The sequence below is a fragment of the Leopardus geoffroyi genome, chromosome B2 (genome assembly GCF_018350155.1).
Source record: "Leopardus geoffroyi isolate Oge1 chromosome B2, O.geoffroyi_Oge1_pat1.0, whole genome shotgun sequence".
Taxonomy (NCBI): domain Eukaryota; kingdom Metazoa; phylum Chordata; class Mammalia; order Carnivora; family Felidae; genus Leopardus; species Leopardus geoffroyi.
The window spans coordinates 64,854,392-64,878,898 of NC_059332.1; the positions used below are offsets into that span (position 1 = coordinate 64,854,392).

At 36.9% G+C, this 24,507-nt stretch overlaps 2 long non-coding RNA genes across 8 annotated transcripts in view; one reads left to right on the forward strand and one right to left on the reverse strand.

Annotated features, from left to right (window-relative positions):
* The window catches only part of LOC123608597, a 395,339-nt gene that overhangs the window by 123,249 nt on the left and 247,583 nt on the right, over nt 1-24,507 (forward strand). Inside the window, exon 5 of one of the 4 annotated variants that reach the window (XR_006717321.1) lies at nt 6,289-8,041. The exons of the other annotated variants lie outside the window; for them this stretch is intronic. This is a non-coding gene — a long non-coding RNA (uncharacterized LOC123608597). Of the gene's footprint in view, nt 1-6,288; nt 8,042-24,507 lie in introns of those variants that run through there. 4 annotated transcript variants of the gene reach the window in all.
* The window catches only part of LOC123608598, an 86,695-nt gene that overhangs the window by 49,328 nt on the left and 12,860 nt on the right, over nt 1-24,507 (reverse strand). For all 4 annotated transcript variants that reach the window (XR_006717326.1, XR_006717322.1, XR_006717323.1 and 1 more), the window contains exon 3: nt 6,414-6,512. This is a non-coding gene — a long non-coding RNA (uncharacterized LOC123608598). The remainder of the gene's footprint in view (nt 1-6,413; nt 6,513-24,507) is intronic.

A 24,507-nucleotide genomic window follows, 5' to 3' on the forward strand; every position in this document is an offset into this window, starting at 1 on the left:
GCGGTCCGTGAGTTTGAGCCCCGCGTCAGGCTCTGGGCTGATGGCTCAGAGCCTGGAGCCTGTTTCCGATCTGTGTCTCCCTCTCTCTCTGCCCCTCCCCCGTTCATGCTCTGTTTCTCTCTGTCCCAAAAATAAATAAACGTTGAAAAAAGAAAAAATTAAAAAAAAAACAAACCCTCAACCAATTTGTTTAGAGGGAACATACCTCAACATAATAAAGGCTAGATATGCAAAACTCATAGCTAACATCATACTCAATGGTGAACAATTGAGAGCTTTTCCCATAAGGTCAAGAACAAGACAAAGATGTCAACTCCCAACACCTTTATTCAACATAGTACTAGAACTCCTAGCCACAGCAATCAGACAACAAAAAGAAATAAAAGGCATCCAAATTTGTAAGAAAGAAGCAAAACTTTCACTGTGTACAGATGACAAAATAGTATATACAGAAAACCTGAAAGACTCCACCAAAAAATTACTAGGCCTGATACATTAATTCAGTAGGATAGCAGGATACAAAATCAATAAACAGAAATTCATTGCATTTCTATACACTAATGATGAAGAAGCAGAAAAAGAAATTAAGAAAACAGTCCCATTTATAATTGCACCAATAATAATAAAATACATAAGAAATTTATGCAAAGAGGTGAACAACCTGTATTCTGAAAACCAGAAAACTCTGATGAGAGAAATTGATAATGATACAAAGAAATTGAAGGACATTCCATGCTCATGGGTTGGAAGAAAAATATTTTTAAAATGTTATGCTACCCATAGCAATCTATAGATTTAATGCAATTCCTATCAAAATACCAGCAGCATTTTTCAATTTTTTTAATGTTTATTTATTTTCTTGAGATACAGAGAAAGAGCATGAGCAGGGGAGGGGCAGAGAGAGAGAAAGAGGGAGACACAGAATCCAAAGTAGTCTCCAGGCTCCGAGTTGTGAGCACAGAGCATGACGCGGGGCTGGAACTCACAAACCATGAGGTCATGACGTGAGCCAAAGTCAGACGTTTAACTGACTGAGCCACCCACGTGCCCCCAACAGCATTTTTCAAAGATCTAGAGTAAACAATCCTAAAATTTGTATGGAACCACAAAAGACCCCAAATAGCCAAAGCAATTTTGAAGAAGAAAAACAAAACTGGAGGCATCACAATTCTAGACTTTAACTTATTTTTTTCAGACTTTAAGTTATATTACAGAGCCGTAGTAATCAAAATGGTATGGTACTGGCAATAAAAATAGATCTATAGATCAATAGAACAGAATATAAAACCCAGAAATAAATTCATGATTATACGGTCAATTAATCTTCAACAAAGATGGTAAGAATATGCAATGGGAAAAGTCTCTTCGACAAATGTTGCTGGGAAAACTGGGCAGTTACATGCAAAAAATAGGAACCTTCATCCACAGTTGGTAGGAATGCAAACTGCTGCAGCCACTATGGAAGACAATATGGAGAGCTCCTCAAAAAATTAAAAATAGAAATAGCCTTCAATCCCAAATAAGTTATTTACCCAAAGAATACAAAAACACTAATTTGAAAGAATGCATGTACCCCTATGTTTATTGCAATATTATTTACAATAACCAAATCATGGAAACAACCTAAGTGTTCATCAATAGATGAATGGATAAAGAAGCAGTATACATATGTATATATGTGTGTGTCTGTATAATATATGTATGTGTGTGTGTGTGTGTGTGTACATGCAAACACACACACACACACAGGAATATTACTTAGCCATAAAAAAGAATCAAATCCTGCCATTTGCAACAATATGGATGAATCTAGAGAGTATAATGCTAAGTGAAATAAGCCAGTCAGAGAAAGACAAATACCATATGATTTCACTCATATGTGGAATTTAAGAAACAAAACAAATGAACAAAGTGGGGGGGAAGACAAACCAAAAAACAGACTCTTAAGTGTAGAGAACAGATGGTTACCAGAGAGAAGGTCAGTGGGGGAATGGTAAAACATGGGTGAAGGGGATTAAGAGTACACTTATCTTCATAAGCCTTGAGTAATATATGGAATTGTTAAATGACTATTGTACACCCAAACAAATATAACACTGTATGTTACCTACAGTGGAATTAAGAGAAAGAAAAGAAAAGAAAAGAAAAGAAAAGAAAAGAAAAGAAAAGAAAAGAAAAGAAAAGAAAAGAAAGAGAAAGAAAGAAAGAAAGAAAGAAAGAAAGAGAGAGAGAAAGAAAGAAAATGGCTTGTAATGGCCACTTGTTTGATGTGTACCATGTACAAGATGCTTTGCAAACGGTATCTCACTTAGTAGTTTCATAACCATCCTGCTTAGAAGATACCATTTGAGCCCCATTTTATGAAAGAGGATACTGAGAAATAAAGTAAATTACCAAAGGAGACATGACCAGTAGGGGATGGTGCCAGGGTTTGCATTCAGTTGTTCAGGCGAAAAGCCTTGCAGTGTTCTTGACAGCTATCCTTCTCACACTCCACACCCAGTCTTTCAATGAATCTTATTTGTTCCACCTTCAAAATATATCCAAAGTATGATTTCTTACCACCTTCATTGCTACCAACCCCAGACCCTGCCACCATCATCTCACACTTGAAGTGTTCCAGTTGTCTTTACAGTGGCCTACAGTGATCTCCTTTTGACTTTCTCTCTTTTTACTTCCCCTTGTCTTCACTTAACTCCTGCTATACTGGCCTCCTTGGAATTCCTTAGATGTGCCAGGAATGTTTCTATCTTCAGGCAATTGCTCTCACTGTTCCCTTTGCATGGCATGTTTCCCCAACCATCCTCCACCGCCCCCCGCCCCCCGCCCAGATATCCACTTGGAAAAATCCCTCATCACCTTCAATTCATTGCTCAAATATCCCTTCTCAGTGAGGATTCCCTGACCAGCAAATTAATATCACACCCTATCCTTCCTCCAGAGCCCCCTCAATTCCTTATATCTTGTTTTATGTTTTCTTTTTCATAGCAGTTATTTGGTTTCTAACAACACTATACAATTTACTTATTTACTGTGTTTAATGACTATTGCCCTGTCTATGACATTGTGCAGGGATCTTTGTTGTCTTGTTCATTGACATACCATAAGTGTCTAGAACTACTGGGGACACAGGAGGTACTAAGTAAATATTTGTATAATGAATGGTTTATCTGACTGTGAAGCCCATGGTCCTTCCACTGTGTGAACATCATCTCAACAATTGAAAATGCAATAGGTCAGATTATCTATTCAAGGATACCCATTACCCAGAAACCTCTTAAATATATAATGCTAAAGTTTTCCTTCCTAGTTTTGCTTCCATAGCTGATCATTTCCTTTCTGACATATTTTTCCTTTATATAGAGAAAAATCTTTTAATATGTAACGGCCAGTGCTGGCATACCGGGAGCTAGTGTTAAGGTGATTTTGTATATCTCTGTTTTCTGTTGAGAGTGATTTTAGAATCCCAGTTTTTAAGGAGAGGAATGCATTTCATGGTATCCTATAAACTACCAATATCTTAGTGCCCATAAATCATTGAAATGTACCAAATTCCCAATATTGTACTCAAGCTAAAGTTTGCTGACACTGAGAAATAGCATTACATTTCTTTGTCAAAACTTTTGTCTAGGTTTTCAGTATCATAAATATAGCTATTATGCGTATTGATGACTGCTTTGTTTCTAGGGTCATTTCTTTTCTTTGCACATTTTGAAGAGATGAGAAAACTACTAAAACTACTTATTGCTTTAAGCTATAAGAAAGTGGTTGTCTTCTCTAATCAGCCAGTGGCTCATTCAAGCAAAGAGGCAGGGACAAGGGAAGAAGAGGATTTTTCTCCTCCATGTTAAAAGCACTGAAGATCCAACTGATTTGCTCTAGGAAACTACAAGAAGGAGCAGTTGGAAGTTCAAGTAATCTCAACATAGCTAGCAGAAGTTATTCTTCAATTATGTTTTTATTTTTTCTACAGTCTGCTTTGGGGATCAGAGAGGCAAATGTCAGAAAAGCTATTAGGAAATAGTGACAAATATTTAGGTAATTGCTGTAAAATATTTGACACTTCTTTTTTCCTGCCCTATATTCCTTATTTTGGACAAGAGCATGAAGATGTCAACCATGTTGTCCTTCTTTTCCCACATGTGGTAGACGGATGACATGAGCTCATTAGAGTATTTTCTCCTCCTAGACACAGAGATGGGTCCAATTGTGGGTATATAATTCTAGTGAAGATAGCATCCATTTGGAAATAGGGGTGTGGCCTTTTCTCTGGAATGCTACTTATAAGGAGGATATACTACTGGAGGTATAGGTGGCCACCCTCTCTGATGAAAGCAGTGTTCCCATTTCGCAAATGCCCTACAACCTAGTTAACAGATTTTACTAGCAAATGGAGAGTCATTCCATAAAAATCTGTTTGCCACTTTGCTACTTACTAGTTGTATTATGTGAACAAATATGTAACCTTTCTGAGACTTAGTTTCCTTATATGTAAGTGAAAATTATGATATCTACCTGTAATAATCCCAAAGGCTAATAATATAATAAGACAATATGTATGAACTGCCTCATCCAGAGTAGACACTCATTAAATGGTAGCTATTTTTATATTATCACTATCACATTACTTTTCCCTTCTATTTTTAGAATCTGGAAGAATGATGTAAAAAGGTGTCCTTATTCAGTCTTTAAGAATAGCCAAGAAAAATAGGACATTACTAAGTAAGCAGAAAAATCTGTGTCTCTGTTTCATGCCTACATTAGCAATAATGTGAAATAGCTACAAAATTAAGCCTCTTTTATGGTAACTCCATGTTATCTATCTTTCTACCAATGATTTCCTATATTCTCCTGTTTTAAAGATTTTATCTGAATGATAAAACCAGTGAGGTGTATCAGCAGAAGTTATAACGTCCTAAGGGAGAGAATGTTCTTTACTCACATGCAGATTCAGCATGCCTTTTCTATAACAGAGCAACCAAGCTTTACTGGGTTAGCTGCACATTTGACTGCAGATACTGCCCCTGAAGCTAGATTTTTACCCACCATGATAATGGCATCTATTTCTGTTGCACCATTGCCATTCAAATATATATATATTTGCACACATAATCAACGGCCTAAAATTCTAAGTATGCAAAGTATGCAGCCAGGAAGGGTGGGAGGATGCTGAAGGAAGATTAAGATGGAAACATGGCATGACTCTGTTTTATCAGCTTTTCTTAGGCAAAGCTCTTTGGGGGTGTTTTTTTTTTTTCTTCCAGTGACTGATTAAATGTTCATGCCTATGGCAATGGGGATCCTTAAAAATAACTGGATATTGTAAAGTACACAGTTTTTCATAACCATGCAGCATAATCTTGAATTAATCTTTTATTTTTCTCATAATAGGTATCAGTACAAAAATAATGTCTTACATCAGCACAGTGCTCAAGGCTTTACAAAGTGATTTCATGTGCATTATCTCATTTTATCCTCCTAACAAAATAGTAATGGAGGTAGAGTTTGGATGCACCTCCAATTCTGTGTTAGGATTGTACAGTTTGAGGCTTAACATGATTACATTGCCAAAGGACACAAAACTAGTAAGTGACATATCTGGGATAGATTTTGTGACCTAAGTGCAGTGCCATTTGGGCTACACCAGATTTCAAGGGTTGTTTTATTTGTTCAATGCTCATTTGTCTATCTTATTTGTTTTAAAGTTTTGAATTAGAATATCCTCTTTGTATTAAGAAAGTCTTATTTCTCGGATGAATGCAAGAGAACTCCTTTGCTTCCATCCAAGTGAAGGAAGAGAATCAATTTACTTTCCCACCAGATCTGGCTCCTATAAGATACTGGTTTGCCTCATCATCTTTTAATAAGCAGAGAGTGGCTATTTGGGAAGTATCAATAGCTGACTTACAGCGCATTTACTCTACTCCCTTACCAAGTACAGTCCTCATTTAAATTATACATCATAGGGGCAAGAGACTGCACAGCAAATCTAGTACATTCTTGAGGTGTGTGTTTTAGAGCATTTGTGAATTAGAAAATCCCATGAAAGTTTTCCTGCCCTAAATTATTTAAGACTGATAAAATGGGTGAGAGAGAATATGTGCCACATATGCATTATTTCTTTATTAATCTTTTCTTCTTTCTTCTCCTACTGGATAGTGATAAGAACTGGATGAAAAGATACTGTGCTGAACTGGAATGTCTAAAAAAATTGTCTGAACTAAGGGTGCTGGATTGAAAATAGGAGAAGTACTAATACTTTTTTTAACCAGGTTCTTTTTTTTTCAGTAAAGGGTCTTCCATTTTGATATCCACCTAATTTCTCCAGCCACAGAATATTATTAGCTGCTCCCCAAAAGTAAATCCAGCCTTTTATTCCAAGACCAAACAGTCCAAAAAGACTACAAACTCACTTTAAACAAGTGAAGGAGTTCCAGTCCATCTCAATTCACTTGAATGTGCTTACTCCAGCTCTGTTATTGTTAACCTGGTTCATGTGGAAATCACAAGTCCTAAAAAAAGAAATGAAAATGCAAGAGATGTGTGAGACTCAGTGAGAAGAGCTAACATTTGCATGATTTAAATTTCAGAAAGGGGGAAGAGAGAGGATGAGGCAGAAGGAATATCTACAGATACAACAACAGTGAATTCTCCAAAGGAAGCACTACCAAATTCAGACAAATTCATGTTATATTAAAATGGCTAAACATTAAAGACAGAGTTGAGAAGAATAAAGGATTAGGGAACCACAGATAAACAGAACTGGTTTCTATTAAGGAACACTCACAGTTCTTAGAGTTGTGGGCCTGAGAGCATATCCTGGGCAGGACTGCATAATTATTATGGACTATGTGCCTCTGTTCCTCTCTTTTTGGAATCCAAGTATCTGGTTGAAGTTATTCTTTCCCTATCACACCAATGTATGTTGCATGTGTGGGCGAAAATAACAACTGTTTAGTTCCCGAATCCTTTGTTTAAGAGGAACTGCTCCCAAAGAGGGGCACTTGAGAAATTTCACCTGTGAAACCTCATTTGCATCAAAACCTCATAGATCCTGGACTTTGAGCCTTACACAGTAATTGGATGATACTTTGGGGGTTCTTGGAAGGGACTAAGTACATCTTGCATGTGGGAAAGATGTGAATATGTGGAACCAAAAGAAGGACTAGAAGAGATTTTTACAACAATGTTTCCCAATGAATCAAACTTCCCAGCATCCACTTCCATTTTCCTCCCAGTTGATTTTGAGATTGACTGTATGGCTTCTGGCCAATGAGGTATCAGCAAACATGATGCCAAGCAGAGGCCCTATGAGAGCTTCTCCACTGAAACTTGCCCTCCTATAATGCTTTGCTGATGGAGCCCAGGTGGAGACTCGGGGAAAGATTGGTTCAGCAATCCCATCTGCCACAGCTGAGCCCATCCTCAGGTTCCTCACCAGATGAATGCAACCACATAAGTAATGTCAGAACAGACCAGAAGAAGAATCAATCAACTTGTAGAATCTCAAGAAAAATTAACTGTTGTGGTTTAAGTCACTAAGTTTTAGGGTGGTTAATCAGCAATATATAACTGAAACAATATGCAGTGAAAAAAAGCTCACTCAAAAAATTCTCTTAATGGAAGAAATTGTCATAACTTATCAGGAATGATATCTTTTCCAACTATGTCTTAAGCAAAAGGTATCACAAATCTATTTTCATGACTGAAATTTGATAATTGTACAAAATTTTCATGAACTATGTCAGTTCTGTAGATTTCAGAGATCTTGCCTTTCTATAGCTAGTTACTCTGTCTACTCTAAGAAATCTTAGTTATAACTTATTATGGAATAAGAAAAACTCCTAGAAAATGCTTGACTGTTACCTTGTTTAGATTTTTTTTTGTCCCTGCCAATAAAATCACTAGTATGATCCCTGACAGTGGGGTCCAAGGGTAACAATCAAGACTGCTTAGGGGCTCCTGGGTGGCTCAGTTGGTTAAGCACTGACTTTTGATTTCAGCTCAGGTCATGATCTCGTGGTTTGTGAGATCAAGGCCCCACATCAGGCTCTGTGCTGACAGCATGGAATCTCCTTGAGATTCTCTCTCTCTCTCTGCCCTTCCCCCACTCATGCTCTACCTTACTCTCTCAAAATAAATAAATAAGCTTTTTTTAAAAAAAGGCTGGTTAGATTAATAAACACTTCTATAAAATGTACGAATGGTTTCTCTCTCTCTTTTTTTTAAATTTTATTTGTTTTGAGAGAGATAGAGACAGAGGAGATGGAGAGAAGGAGAAAGAGAGAGAAAGAGAAAGAGAGAGAAAGAGAGAGAGAGAGAGAGAGAGAATCCCAAGCAGGCTTTGTGTCAGCAAGGAGCCTGATGTGGAGCTCCATCCCATGTACCGTGAGATCATGACCTGAGCCAAAACCAAGAGTCAGACACTTAGCCGACTAAGCCACCCAGGCACCCACGGATGGCTTCTCTTTAATAAATTATGGAATTGCATTTATGTAATGTCCCAAACCAATAGCAGGATGCAGATCCAAAGAAAATTATGGCCAAGGAACAATTAAGATCACTTTAAGACAGTTTGCAGTGTTTTTCAAATAAATTATATATGTTTTCTTTTCAAAAAAAAATATAGGTCTTTGTTTAACTTAGGTTCCTTGGATTTTAATGCTTTCTCAGAGTTAGTACCAAATGTACAGTTAGTAAGAACAGTCTTACAACAAATGTAAATCCAACCTTAAATGATATATACAGCTGAATCCTAGTAACTCTTTTTTAATCATATTTTAAAGCAATGTATGTAACTCTTAAGTGTTCAATGCATATTCTACTGCTGTAGTCAAGAGAAAGATAAGACTTTCTCTGTATTAAAATGTATGTTCATTGTCTCTGAGAAGAAATTATCTTTAAAAATAATTAGGCTGAGAACACTTCTGGTTTCAGCTTTGACCTGTAAACAGTTTGGAAGTTATTGTCCATGACCTTAAAAGGTTGGACAGATGAAAATTAATGCCTTTCTTGGATCCATCATAAAATTGCAATGGCAGAACAAGTAATCTATTTTAAACATAAAGACTAAGATGAAAGAGAAGGAAGAAGGTAAAACAAGCTAGTACTCATCAAAAGAGAGATGGAAGAGCTACATTAATATCATGCAAAGTAGATTTCAGAACAAGGAAGATCATTAGTGATACTGAGGAGCATCACAAAATTATAATATGAGTCCATTCTCTAAGAAGATGTAACAGTTTTAAACTACCATGAACCTAACAGACCATCAAAATACATGAAGCAAATACTAATGCAACTGTAAGGAAAAATGGACGTGTCTACCATTATAGTTGGTAAAACATCTGTAGAAGTATACAGAAATTAATTAAGTTGTCACTTGGGAGGGGAACTGTGCATCTGGGAATAGATTGGAAGAAAACTTACTTTTATGACATTTTTACCCTTTTTAATTCTGTACCATGTGCATCTATTATGTATTCAAACATGGATACATTAAAAAAATAAAGAAGTCTTTGGAATTAGGCCTAGATTCAAATAGTGTCTCAGTTAATTAGTTAATTAACTGCCTTAGTTTTCTCCTCTGTGAAATGTGGACAGTAGTACAACCCTTCCATGATTGGTATGAGGATTGACTGAAATATGTCTCAAGGTGTGAACACAGTGGCAGATACTTGATAAGCTACTAATAACTCCTATTTTTTTGTCTTCAGTATAATTCATTTAAAACTTGACTGTGGTTGTTCACCTTGCAAAGTCTGAGTAAGACCTTTGATATCCATTCTGAAGTTCTCTAGGTTTGGCAATTTCTACAGCATATGGTAATTCCTTTACTTTCTGCCACTCAGGTTCAGTAGCTTAGGAATTTATTCCTATGTCGCCAACTGATGTCACTGCATTAGGCAACTAGAGCACAAATTATTTTGAGTCATCTTAATTCTTTTAATATTTTTAATGTTTATTTTTGAGAGAGAGAGAGAGACAGAGACAGAGTGTGAGCAGGAGAGGGTCAGAGAGAGAGGGGGACACAGAATCCAAAGCAGATTTCAGGCTCTGAGCTGTCAGCACAGCGCCCGACTTGAGGCTTGAATGCGTGAACTGTGAGATCACGACCTGAGCCTAAATTGGATGTTTAACGAACTAAGCCACCCAGGCTCCCCTGAGTCATCTTAATTCTTGATTGGCTTCATTGCCCCAGTTCACTGAGACTCTATTGCCTCTGCAACCTGCCTGGCACAACTCTTAGTAGTAAGCAGCAGATGCCCCTTCCTCGGGTTCTTTTTTTTTGCTCAAGCTTTGCAGGGCAAAGTTTAGAAGCACAAAACTGAATAGAAGCCAAGAGTATAGGCAGAAAAGAAAGGGCAAAAAAATCGGACAGATTTTCTTGCAGGCCCATATATTTTTTTCTGAGATCAATTCCAAAATCATTTGATTGATGGTTTAGGTGTTGCAGGTCAATATTTGCTTAGATTTGACATTGTGGTCATTTAATCAATGTATACATCACTTTTTAGTCTCCTCACCTTATCCTTTATAAGAAATATAAGAGAGTTGATGAGAGTTAAAATAGCTGTAATATTCATAGGCACTATCAAAAGGCACAGTGCAGATTTGACCATGAGAAGGAATGACATCATTTTGATTAAACTTTCAAAGCCTTTTGACATTTTGATGCTAAGAATTCATAAAAGGTCAAAGGATCAAAAATTAATTCTAAATAAAGGTTGATTCATGCATTTTAAGGTAGGTCAGCCTTATATAACATGTGCTGTGATGCTGCTAGTGCTGTGCAATGCGATGGCTTGAAAGGAAAGACCTTTGTGTTCTGTTGATTCAGAACCATTCGTAACGTGTCAGCTCTTCCTTTTCTCCCCTAATCCCTGTGTCTTCATATTGCCCTTGGATTCTCCAAAGTGGCACTTTAAAATGAAGTTTGTATTTGTATTTGTCAGTCTTCTTATTCCAACATATTTAAAGTAACCATGCTTCCAATTAAAAATCAGGAGGAAGTTCTATACTTTGACCAAGACATAGTGACAGGGACTGGGTATACTCTCTGGCATGAAACTACAACAATAAAAAATGTACAAAATATATTGAAACAATAGTTTTCAAGTCTTTGGACATTAGATAATAAAACATAGTAACTCCTGAGAGAGAGCAAATGAACAAGCTGAGTCATATGATTACCCATATTACACCTTGAGAATGCTTCCAGGCAGAAACCAGTGAACATTTTGGGTTGAGGGGACAATGCTGAGAGTCCAGGGAAAGTTTATTAGAATTTGCTGGACAGAATATTGAACAGAAGAGGTCCTTACAGAGAAAGAACTCTGAAGGTGCCCCTTGGGAATTAGGAGAGTCTGATCTGTGTATTCAAGTGAGCAAATGACCTGAGCCCAGAAAATAACTTCCTGAAAGGATTTCAGGTAATAGTGTCTGCACTTACACAAGGCCAGAAACAGCACCAGTGTCTACCTGCCAGACTGGAAAATTTCATAATTAGTAGGGTATTGGGTAGAGTACATAAAGGCCTTCCTTCAGTTTTAGGAATAATTAGCCTTAGACTGAGCACTGTTCCAGTCCTGCCTAAAAAACCTTAAAACTTAGATTTTAAAGGGTCAAACTGCTTGCAAGCAACTTTACTGCATCCTAGAACAAAAGCCAATAATATCTACAAAAATATTCAGCATTGCTCAACAAGGTAAAAATCACAATGTCTTGCATCCAATAAATTACAATGCATGCAAAGAAGCATGTAATAATGATCCATGATGAGGGTTATTGTATGGATTTCTTAGATAATACACAAAATAGTGATAAATTAGACTTCATCAAAATTAAAAACTCCTGCTGTTTCAAAGACATCACTGAGAGATCAAAAGGAAAAGCCACAGATGTAAAGAAAATATTTATAAGTCCGCTAAAAGGCTTATATTCAGATTTTATAAAGAACTTTCAAAACTCAATATTAGGAAAATAACCAAGTAAACAATTGGCAAAATGCTTGAACACACATTTCAGCAAATAAGATACAAGGATGGCAAGTAAGCACAAAAAATAATGCTCAATATCAATGGGACTAGGAAGTCTGTGCTTAGCAGGTGAAAAACAGAACAAACAAAATTGAATATTAATACTAATGTGGCCTCATTCTTACTCAGGCATCGTTGAGTCCATTACATGAGAATCAAGCGAGAAAATAAACGTAAAAGGCTTGGTGCTAGCCCAACTGTACTAGGTAGTCATTTTGTTTCGTGCTTGCTCTCTTACATATATAAGAGCAAGATATATATAATTACATATATATATATATATATATATATATATATATATATATAGTCATATTCTAACCACTATTTTTTTCAGGAGAAATAAAATATGGCATGAAAGGCATTAAAATACTAGAAAGTCACATGAAAATGTGTTCTCTACTAAATTAGATTTTTATCACATTTTGTCATATTTTATCATACAAGCTCCACGAAGAAAAAGGCTTTTAGTAAGTTCAATACATGTATCTGATATTCCTTCAATAATTAATAATAGAAGAAGCCTTGCTAAATTTAGTATAATGTTCAAATAGATTTATTACTTTCAAGTGTGAACAAGAATATTCAATTCTTTAATTACTTTTCTCAAATAGACTGTAGAAACTACATTAATGTGGAACAGAATGGTTTTCCATCTGTATTACACAGAGCCTGAGGGTTCCCTCAAAAAGGTGGCTCAAGGGCATAGGGTCTCTGAGGGTTGATGGGGGGCCAAAGATCCTTTCCAACTTTTTCTGGATTTCAAGTAAGATTTCATGAAAAAATGATTCAGCAAATAGAAAAAATAAGGGGAACCAAAAGGAGGAGGAATAAAATCTGCAATCATAAAAGAATGATAATGAACTGGGAAGCAAGACACTTGGTGTGATTGTTAGTTTTATGTTTCAACTTGACTGGGCCAAGGGATGACCAGATTGTTGCAGGTCCCCAGTGTGGATGGGCATCATCCAATTGTTGAGGGCCTGAACAGAACAAAAAGGCAGAGGAAAATTGAATTCACTCTCTACCTGATTGCTTGAGCTAGGATATTAATCTGCTCTTGCTCTTGGCACTTCTGGTCCTCAGGTGTTCAAACTCGGACTGGAATCTATACCACTGGCTCTTGGGCTTTCAGGCTTTTGAACTAGATTACCAGCCTTCCCGGGTCTCCAGCTTGCAGAGGGCAGATTGTGGGAGTTTTCAGGATCCATAATCACTTGAATCAATACTCTATAATATATGTATACATGTATGTATCTCCTATTGGTTCTGTTTTCTGGAGAACTCTGACCAATACATTTAAGATTTTATCTAGTTATATGGTTTTGTGCAAATTATTTACTTTTTGAATTTGGACTACTAGCAAAGACTATGAATAATGTAGTTTATTTAGCAACCACTAAATAACTCTAGAATAGGTCAACAGATGCTGCTGCTTTCACTTAAAAAAAAAAAGTTGATTATCTGAATTTCAATACCCTAGTTATGTTCAAATGACTACTATTAAAACATTTTCTCTTAGACCAAATGTTTGTTTTAAAAATTATGTTGATGTCATTATGTTCCTATCAATAAAATTGCCGTTTATCAAAGCATTATTTCATTTAATTGAATCCTTCCAACAAATGTTAAGAGTTAGCATTCTCTCCGTTTTACTAATGAAGGACAGTGGAGCACAGAGATGTCCAATGATTTGCCAAAATGGCCTGGTTCTTGGGGCCTTGTAGGCCACGTCCTGGCTTTCTACCTCACAGACAGCCTTATTTTAGGATAGCTTTGAGCCAGTGATGAGGTTTATTTGTGGAATCAATACCTGAGTATCAGGGATACTTTGGGGTTCTATTATTTAATGAATCATTGTCTACTTGAGTCAGAGTCTGGGTAAGACCAATGACATGGTAATCGTGTGATCAAGATTTTTTGAGCAGACTGAATTGCAAGTACTTTCCCCCTTTTGTTCATTAAAGTCGTTTTTCATTAAATACAGCTTACCTAGCTAGGTGAGTGGCAGAGCTAGGATTCAATCCTAGTAGGTTCACTCTAACAGCCATGCTGTTCTGCCTCCTAGATACTTTTCATTCAGTGACTTTCAACACACTCTGCAATTAACACTTCAATTTCAAAATAGTAATCCAGTTATAAAAATCTAACCTAAAAGAATCTTTAAGACAATGAGCTTCCTTCTCTTTTCCTTTCAGCACTCAACTCATTTAAATGCTGTATCTTTAATCCAAACATAGATTCTGTGTCTGAACAGTTTCAAAAATACTCAGTGTCTGTATTAATCCACTCCATAAACTAGTGGTGTCTGGATTAATGAGGTATATTTATATGTACACATAGAGCTATGTAGAAAACTGTGCATCAGTAAAATACATTTATACAGTTTATTAGGCATTCCCATTCTTGAGTTATTTAATGGTTGCTACATAAACTACATTAAATGATGTCTTTTTAAAATTTATTTTAACGTTTATTTATTTTTGAGACAGGGAGAGACAGCATGACGGGGGAGGGTCAGAGAGAGAGGGAGACACAGAATCTGAAACAGGCTCCAGGCTCTGAGCTGTCAGCACAAAGCCTGATGCGGGGCTCAAACTCACGGACTGCGAGATCATGACCTGAGCCAAAGTCGGATGCTTAACCGACTGAGCCACCCAGGCGCCCCAAATAATGTCTTTAATTATTGACAATTTGAAACAATGAGAAAATGTACACCTCTATTTGAATCATAGTTCAAAGTTACAACACTCAATTATACCAGTTTAATGATTGTTACTTTAATTTTGCTTCTGAGGTGGAAAGTTATTTTTCCTGGTTGTTAAACCAATATTACAGCTGGATCTAAACTATCACAGATCCCTTGAGCCTAAATATTTAATATTTTAGTCCGGTTAAAATGCAGAGAGGCTGAGCTACAGACTGCCAGCCTAAGGCTGCAGTTTGGATTTTCTTTCTTTCTTTTTTTCTCTACACATTAAATATGACAGCAAGACCCTGTTAACATTGTTTATTATTGGCTCTGAGATCTTTGTTTTCACGGAATGAAAAGCTCTTCACACCACTAGGCATATGGCAAACAAGCTTTCTATATTGCTATAATGAAACATTTTATAATTGGGGTTGTATTTATAACATTCAAAACTGACCTAGGAAGAACTAGAGTACAGGATTTTACCCTCAAAATTCAGAATTGTGTTAGTTACTAGTGTCACTAGAGTTCCTGTTCCTTTTCATGTCCAAAACAATTGTAAATTTATACTGTTATGGCAGCTCTCCTTCGAAGAGCCCAAGGCATTTTGCACAGAGTAATTCTCCCCATGCCTCTGGGAAAAGGGAAAGAAACTTACCAGAGATTCCTTTCACCCTAATCCTACCCCACAGCCTCAATGGTCTAAATACAGTTGGCCTTTGAACACAAGGGGTTTGGGGACACTGACCCCTTGCACAGTCAAAAATCTGAATATAACCTGACTTTACTAATTGTCTACTGTTGGCCGGAGGCCTTACCAATAATAGAAACAGTTGATAACACATATTTTGTATGTTATATGTATTACATACTGTATTTTTACAATACAGTAAGCTAGGGGAAAGAAAATGTTGTTACGAAAATCATGAGGAGAGAAAATATATTGACAATACTGTACTATAAAAAAAATCTGTGTATGAGTGGACCCACGCAGTTCAAATCTGTGTTGTTGAAGGGTCAACTACTATCTTGGAAGGATTATATTTTCCAGCCCCGATAGGCCAATGGTTACACCTTATATCAAATTAACATTATAATATTACATGAAATTGAGAAATTAAAACTAATGTATAGATTACTTCTTAATATTATTAAATACTATTGGGGAGGTAATTTTGCTTGATAGTTAAAAAGTCTGTTTTTTATTTTACTTTATTTTATTTTTTCACAGATGGCCTGAAATGAAATTCAGATACTAGGATGAGACAAGTTTGATGGATTAATTACAATGAATATAGATAATCTCTCTCTTTCTCTGTCTTCCTCCCTCCCTTCTCCCTTCCTTTATAAGGAATGCTCTAAGGGGCACTACATCTTACATCACAGTAGAGTTGATATAGCAGTCCAGTGATGATCAGGCTACCCAGTTCCTACTTGTAGTTCTGCATCCCAACCCACTGCATGACTTTGGCTTCATCTCTAAAATAAGGGAACAAACTCGGGGCACCTGGGTGGCTCAGTCGGTTAAGCGTCCGACTTCAGCTCAGGTCACGATCTTGCAGTCCGCGAGTTCGAGCCTGGCGTTGGGCTCTGGGCTGATGGCTCAGAGCCTGGAGCCTGCTTCCGATTCTGTGTCTCCCTCTCTCTCTGCCCCTCCCCCGTTCATGCTGTGTCTCTCTCTGTCTCAAAAATAAATAAACGTTAAAAAAAATTTAAAAATAAATAAATAAATAAAATAAGGGAACAAACTGAGCATAAATTTTCTCTACTCCTACTGAACCTGCACTACTGGTTCAGCTATCCCCTTACACAGATGCTGTAAATATTGCTCACTTGCATTCCCACAGATTCCTCTTGGTACAAGATGGCATTTGGATATTGCAATGAGATCAGAGTTACAGAGCATTTCCTCCGATGCTTTGTACCTCTTCTTTGTTTATGCTTTGGTTTCCTCAGTCTGCAATGACAATTAGGACAATAACGCTACTACCTACTTATTGCAAGACATTGCACGGTGGATCTTAAATAGCCAGACCAATCAGGATGAAAGCCTGTTCATCCTCAACAACTGCCTTTGGTGAGCATTCGAGAAAGTAGGTCATTAAGTATACATAGAATCATGTGACTAATCACAAGTGGCGACTGTAACAAATACATATATAATGTGGTAATATGCAGCATGCTAAGTTTATACTGTAGGATCCTGGTGCAGTGGAAAGAAGACTGGTCTGGGAATCAGAAAATCAAGAGAGAGTTTCTATTTAGCCACTGATTCTTGTGTTGAATTTGGTCAATTCACTTCCCCCCATGGGCCTCAGAAGAACAGAAGAAAAGCTATGTCAAGAACTGGCAACAGTTTGAGCAGTAATAGTCATGGCTGCATATCTCATTCATCCAACCCAGTGATTGTTGGACCTGTCTGCACATTAAAATCAGCTGCAAAATTGGTGACTATAGTTAATAGTACAATAGTGCATATTTGAAAGTTGCCAAGAGAGTAGATCTTAGAAGTTCTCATCACAAGGAAAAGATTCTTCAACTATGTATGGTGACAGATATTAACTAGCTTTATTGTAGTGATCATTTTGCAATAAAAAAAAAAACAGCTGCAAAGGTTCTGAGACATACCAATACTGGACCCCTTCCTTAGAGATTACAATTCAACTGGACTGGGCTTGGGTCCAATCATTGATGGGCTTGAAAAGCTTTCCAGGTGATTCTAACATGCAGCCAGGTTTGAGAATCACTGCTTGAAGAAGTCAGAGGAATCCCTCTCCCACTGGATTGTCACTCAGAATTGCAGCCTTGCTGTTCTCGTTTTGGCAGCACATGTACAGAGTTGCAGCCTCACTATGGTCAGTTCTGGTAGCTTGGTACCTTTGTCTTTTTTTTTTTTTTTTTTTTTTTTTCTGCTAAACAGTTTGAATGTTAACCCTGAACACAATTGCTCTTTTTATTTGGGAAGACAACATGTTTTCTTTTAACATAAAAATAATAATGGTAAAAAAAGACTACATGCCTAATTTGGGTTGAAGAGGTAAAGACCAAAAGAAAGAGAAAATTACTCTGTAGGATAAAGTATTAGGATGCTGAGTTTTCTGAGGAGGTCCAAATGACTGGTTGGAGGCCTAGACAGGGACATGAAGAGTTGCGTGAAAGATCTTTGGAGGAGACATTGGGTCTAGCAGATGGCAGCAGGCAAGAGCCTATAGAATGGAAGGCCAATGAAGGACAAGGGACAGGATCTTCACTGCAAGGAAAATATATGTCAAGGGATTGAAACCAGTGTGGGAAGGACTGAGGAGTAGGTGGTGGTGGAAGTTGTGGTGGTGGTTAAGAATTGGATTAAAAGTAGGAGTTCAGCAGGGTGCCTGGTTAGCTCAGTAGTTAAATGTCTGACTTCAGCTCAGGTCATGTTCTCATGGTTTGTGAGTTTGAGCCCCACATTGGGCTCTGTGCTGACATTTCGGAGCATGGAGCCTGCTTCAGATTCTGTGTCTACCCCTTTATCTGCCCCTCCCCCACATGCACTCTGTCTTTCTTTCTCTCTCTGTCTTTCTCTCTCTCGCAAAAATAAATAGAATATAAATAAATCATTACCAGTAGGTAGCTTCTCTCATAAATATAAGAAGGATCCTAGGACCTCTATGGTTGTCTGGGATACACTTAAATTATTTTGTTTGGGAATGAATGGCAAAGGGAAAACATTATTTTTGTAATTTAAGGGGGCTAGACTATGATTTTTTCCAGTTGTAGAAAATTTTGTAATTTAAATTAAATTTACTTTAATATACATTAGTTTTGTAATTTGAAGCTGCAGTATACTGTCTCCCAGTGGTAGAAAATTTTGTAATATAGTTAAATGCATTTGCATCCTAAATTTGAAAAAAAAAACTTCTATTTCTGAACCTATCAATATACTTCCAGAATATTAAATATATATGAATATATATAAAATCAATACTGTAAATTAAAAAATAGTTCTTATGAATGAATTATTATTAATGTGTTAGAAGGCAGGACCAATATTTCAGAAACATGCTTTATAATGAATGAAATACATTATATATATCACACAATAAATACATTACAGAGTAAACACGCAAAATAGAAACACACAGTCATACTGAGGATAGAATGCTGAACAGAAATTCCAGTAGCTATATTTTGTAGTTTTGTTTTCCCTTTTGCCATTAACCTGGGATAAATGATTTAATATTGTGTCTCACTCTTCCATTTGTGGAGAAAAATCAATATCAGCCCTGTTTAAATTGCCACACGAGAGTTGTCATACAACTTGGGCACAGGTAAACCATATGCTTAGTAAACCTGAATACAAATTGAACCTTGAAGCAGTTAAATCTGAGGATAATTATTTGCCTTATCCAAGAGGTATTTTATTCATTTGCGTAAGTCCGGACTATGGATGTCAGTGGAGAAAAATATTGTAGACAGGTATAGGGAATGAGAAGCATACATAAATATACTGCAAGACAAAGCAGAAGATGCGTGCTTCAACACAGGTACCAAGTTCTAGAGGAATTGAAAGGGAGAAGCCTCAAGGGACAATTTTACTATTTCAATGGCAATATAACCTGAGTTAGCATTGTAACCTAATGGCAATCGGAGTTGGCAAATAAAAAGAATGGTCACCAAATAACCAAACCTGCAGAAAATTAGGTAATATTGAAGGATACCTCTTGAGATTATGTATTAGGTATTGAAGGATACCTCTTGAGATTATGTGAGTTGTATGTTGGGTGAACGTATCATTTACCTTCTGAACAGGGACAGTTTTAAGAATGAAATGAGGTCTATTAATTATTCTATATAGGAGGTGTAAACTTACCTTGAGCAATCTAGGATATAGTGTTAAGTCTGAAACTGGGCAGAGTTTGAGATATTACCCTACTTGCAAGTTAGCAAGTTATACTGCCATATATGGATCAGAAAAAAAAAATACCTCTTATTTCCTCACAGAGCATCTTGTATCTGGTCCCCATGTCATAGTTTCCCCATGTGAAAGCTCTGAAAGAGCTAGGTGGACCTGCATAGGTACTCCATGAGAGGAACACCACATTGTGAAACTCACAGCTTTTATAGGCTATAGGGCAGCTGACATGTCTTCCCATTCTCTCCTCTGGGAAGAGAAAGGGACAGAGTACAGGGTTGGGGCAGGGGGGTGGTGCATAGATCTTTGCTCTGGAATGTAAACAAATGCTCTCAGAGCATGGGAAGGTCTCTACCTTACTACCTTCACCACCCTGGAATGTAAACAAATTTGTCTAGCTCTCTGGAGGGCTCTATATTTAGGGTTGCTATTCAGTCATCCTTTAACCCAGGTGCCATTGCTCTTTACTCAGAAACATTACAATATTTATGGAACATTTTTCTACTAACAATTAATTTTCTAGTTGGATATCACTTGTATGCATGACTATCTTTTTCAAAATCAGGCAGTTAAGGTTAAATTCTGGGTTTTCAGTGTGACCTAATGCTTTCCTACATTTCTAAGATAGCTTGTTCAGGCCCATATATATGTGTGTTCATATTTGAATTACATATCCAGAGTTTATCTAGTTGAATTCCCCCAAAGAATTCTGGGATGAGAAATCTAGACATTAGCTCTATTTGGGGTTGCAAACTACAGAAATCTAACTTAATCTAGCTTAGGGAAAAAAAAGAGAATTTGCTATAAGGCCATTGGATGTCTCTGAAAACTCAAGGGAAGGAGCAGCTGAACTCAGAGATTCTGACTCTCTGCATGTTTTCCTGGTTCTTTCTGTGCCTCTCATGGCAGATCAGCTTTCTGTGCATCTCTGTTTGTATGGTTTCATATGTAAAATATAGGGTATTTTTGTTTTAAAACCCTAACAGAGATCTTAATTAATAATTTACATTTCTTTTTGTCTCGGTCTTTGGTTGCAAGAAACAGAGATGCCATTGAGTTAGTTACAGACACTTGTGTAAGAGACATCATTGAGTTACTTTGAGACACTTCTGTAATAGCAAAAGAGACCTGTGGGCCCTAAGGGAAGAGTCATGGGTTCCCAAATAAGTAGGATTCAACACTGAGTTACAATCTAGAACTAAGATAACTTCTTGTCCATATAAAGTAAAATTTTGTTGAACTTTGCCTTTACCATGATTTAGAATTTAGATTTAGATTTCCTGCTCTGCTCTTGAAACTTCTGCTATGTTACCCAGCAATAGTTTTATCACTATTAGGCAGTCTTCATGAAAAAAATGCCCTTCCCTGAGTGCCCCTGGCCTCCCTCGCTATACTTTTCAGTCTCCTTTCAGTGGCATCTCTAGAATTTCTGTTCAGATGGGGCTTAAGGATAACAATTAGGTTTGAAGAGGGTCCTTAAAGTTGAGTTTTCGTTATTAAGAAAATTGTCTGTTTTAAGAAATTGAGGTGAAAGTGATAAAGATTATGACGTAGAGGTGAAGCTCTTTCTAACATCAGCTGTCACAACTAGAAATGCTCAAATTTCCAAAGGAGAAAACAGAAAGTGGCTGTCATCTTTTTTTGGGCAGAGCTTTTGCACTGCCGTAAAGTCATGTGCTCTCCCTGGCCCAGTCAGGGGTGTCAAGGAAAGCATGGCTATGTGTCATGGTCCATAGAAGGAGCTATCTGGACCATATCATCTAAGGCTCATGTATCATCGCCACCATTGTTCCTCTGATTACAGCCAAGGGAAGCTAACTTGCAAGAATACCAAGTTATTGACTCGAGCCCATTGGTTTGGAGGGTTGGCAACCTTATGAAAGTTATTTCCTCTTTTTAAGCTTTAGTTTTCTTGCCTTTAAAATGGGAGTATTGTCCCTGAAAACCGTAGTGACTAAATCGTGACAATCAAATAAGATAGTGTATACAACAGAATTTTGTGACTGGTAAAGCTGTGTAAAAGTAAGAAGTTAATGTCTGTAATGCTGTAAAACCTTTAAAAGACTTGGGTAATGTTAATAATTAAATAGCCAACAACTCCTCAATGCTTCTGCTCTAAAAACTTTATGCATATTATTTTTAATGCATCATCATAATTACTCTATGGGGCATGTATGATTATTGTTCCTATTTTCAGATGACAAATCTAATACATGCAGAGGTTAAGAACCTGCTCAAGGTCATACAGACAATAAGTAAGGTTAGAATATAAACTCAAATGATCTAACTCCAAAACCAGTACTCTGTTCTACCTAAGTCTGCAATATTGTAGTAAAACTCCATGATAGTAGACATTCATCTGTTGGGTACAGAAATAAGCTTTCTGTACTGTCCCAAAGGGCCAGTGATAACCTTAAGAACCTAATGAGTCCTTATATGAGAAAAGCCTCTACTTTATACACATCTGATATGGCCAAAGTTTTGCCACTTGTTGGTTAAAAAGATTGCCTTTACTTGTTTTACTTCGGTTTCCACACTTTGGTTAGAAGAATCTCTTTGTTCTCTTAGAAGTACCCATAAATGTTAGTGAACAATTTGGCCAACAAATTAAATCCCTTGATCTTTTGTAAAGAAAATAGGTCTATAATTGTCATCTCTCTTTGTTAAGAAATTCAGTTCCTTTCAAATATATGCCAAAGCAAACATTGATTTTTCTGAATTCCACAATTTCCTAATTTCCTAGTTAATACTTTGATGTATACATATTGATTTTTCTGAAAATAGAAAAATTCTATTGCTCAACACTGTTCCTATTATGTAGCTTTTTATACTGAAAGGTTTGTTGGGTGATTGGTTCTTAATAAGACAGAGGAACCTAATCCCATAATCACACAACCACCTTATCAGCCCCACAGTCCCCCATCAGAGAGAAGTAAACTTCTGTTTTCATTTAGGGGGCTGTTATTTTTTCACTATCCTAACTAATGCAATTGGTATCAACACCATTCTTAATTTAATGTTGGGTAAACTGAGGTATGCAGAGGTTAAATGATGGAGTAGTATAACCAAGGTTTGAACCACAGAGTCTGGCATCAGTTTTCCCTCTTAACCATAGCACTTTACTGCCTCTGATGAGGTGTCAGGTATATTTGTACTTAATTTTAACACATGTCATTTCCTGCCATCTGTGATTTAGAATGTTAAGGAGTTTTTCTTTCTTTTCCATATTTTGGAACAGATAAGGGGTAAGGGATATGGCTGAAATGAATCTGGATGTGGCTAGATTTATGCAGGGAAGGATGCTAAGGCTGGTCGTGGAAAGCAGAATAAAGGGCAGAAGATTGTGATAGGGAGGTAATTAAATGGAGAAGGGAGTGTGGTTAAAGAGGTTTGATTCCTACATAGCTGACATGGTGAACAAGTAGCAAGTGTGATGAAGAGGAAGGAGATAAAAATGAATGCTTTCATGTCTCTGGCTCCTCTGGTTCCATGTCAGGTGAGTCAAGGTTGCCTAGCACTTTGCAATTGGTCCTATCAGCTGCAAGTTCCATAGAACAATAAAGATTATCTCCTCTAATGTCTAAAATACCATATGATGCTCTCAAAACTTGAGTTTCAAAGTGACCTTCTCCATAGCAGTCTTTGGTTTTAATGCCTTTCTGGCTTTCTGGAAACCACCAGGAGCAGCATCTCATAGAACAGCATTTAAAGCTACAATTTTACTCTCCTGTCTATCCTGGACTGTCCTTCTGTCAGTTTTTTGACAGCAAGGGTAACATAACTCCTGGGATCAGAAAAATATGATGCCTAAAATTAAAAGATTCTGGAACCATCTCAAAGTGACCCCTTGCTTTCCATATAGGTTGGCCTAAATCCATCACAACAGAAACGTTGCCTCACCACAATATTTTTGAGCATGTTTCTTCACTTCCATGGATGTTATTCTCCTTAAGTGTGAAGGAAAGTCTTGGGCTAAGAGCAGAATTAATTCATAGGAATAGCCCTCCATGGTTTGCCCTTCTCAATAGCTTTGAATTCTCAAAACACTGAAAAAGAAGTCATAGACCATGCATTTTCTTGAATGCTTCCTTAACTCTTCACTGTCCCAATTACTTAGATAATTGGGATTTTATGCATTCATATCTTTGTCTAAGAAACCGTAAGAGAGGAAATGAATGTTGCATTAGGAAAGGTGACTATTTACTTACACTATGATTAAGGCAAAAAGGTAATTCCACCTTTAGGAAAGTAGAATTGTACTAGGGAGAACAATGCATTTGGGTTCCAGATATCTGCCATCCAGGCAGTCCTTCTCATTGAAAGAAGAATTTCCTAACTTCTAACTTTATGACCATTATTCCCAGAGAGGAGTGGTATTGACCCTCACTAACAAAGAATTCAATACAATTCAGCATATGCTTGATGCAAATCATCATCAAGTTGATAGTGCTTTTTGCATGGCAAACTGCTTTCACAGTGCAAGGCCCTCTGCCCAGTGTAGGTGAGAATATGAATAAAATATGATCCCTGCTCAGAAGGGGTCCATAATCCAGGGTAGAAAATAGACACATGCATAAATAATTCTAAGTCAAGATAGACCCTGATATGTGCTTTATTAGAGATACAAAGGAAATGCTAGGAGAACATTGCAGAGAGATTACTTCCAATGGGGTTGTAAGTGAAGTTTGTTTGTTTGTTTGTTTGTTTGTTTGTTTGTTTTTGCAAAAGTTAGAATTAGGCCTATTGCTAATAGTAAATGTAATCTGTCACCTACTTTGCATAGATTATTCTTTTATGTATATTTTTTAATCCTCATAATAACCCAAGGAGGAAGTAGAACATGAAGAAAAAAACTGGAACATGCAGAAAGTTTATTGGGTTATGGGTAC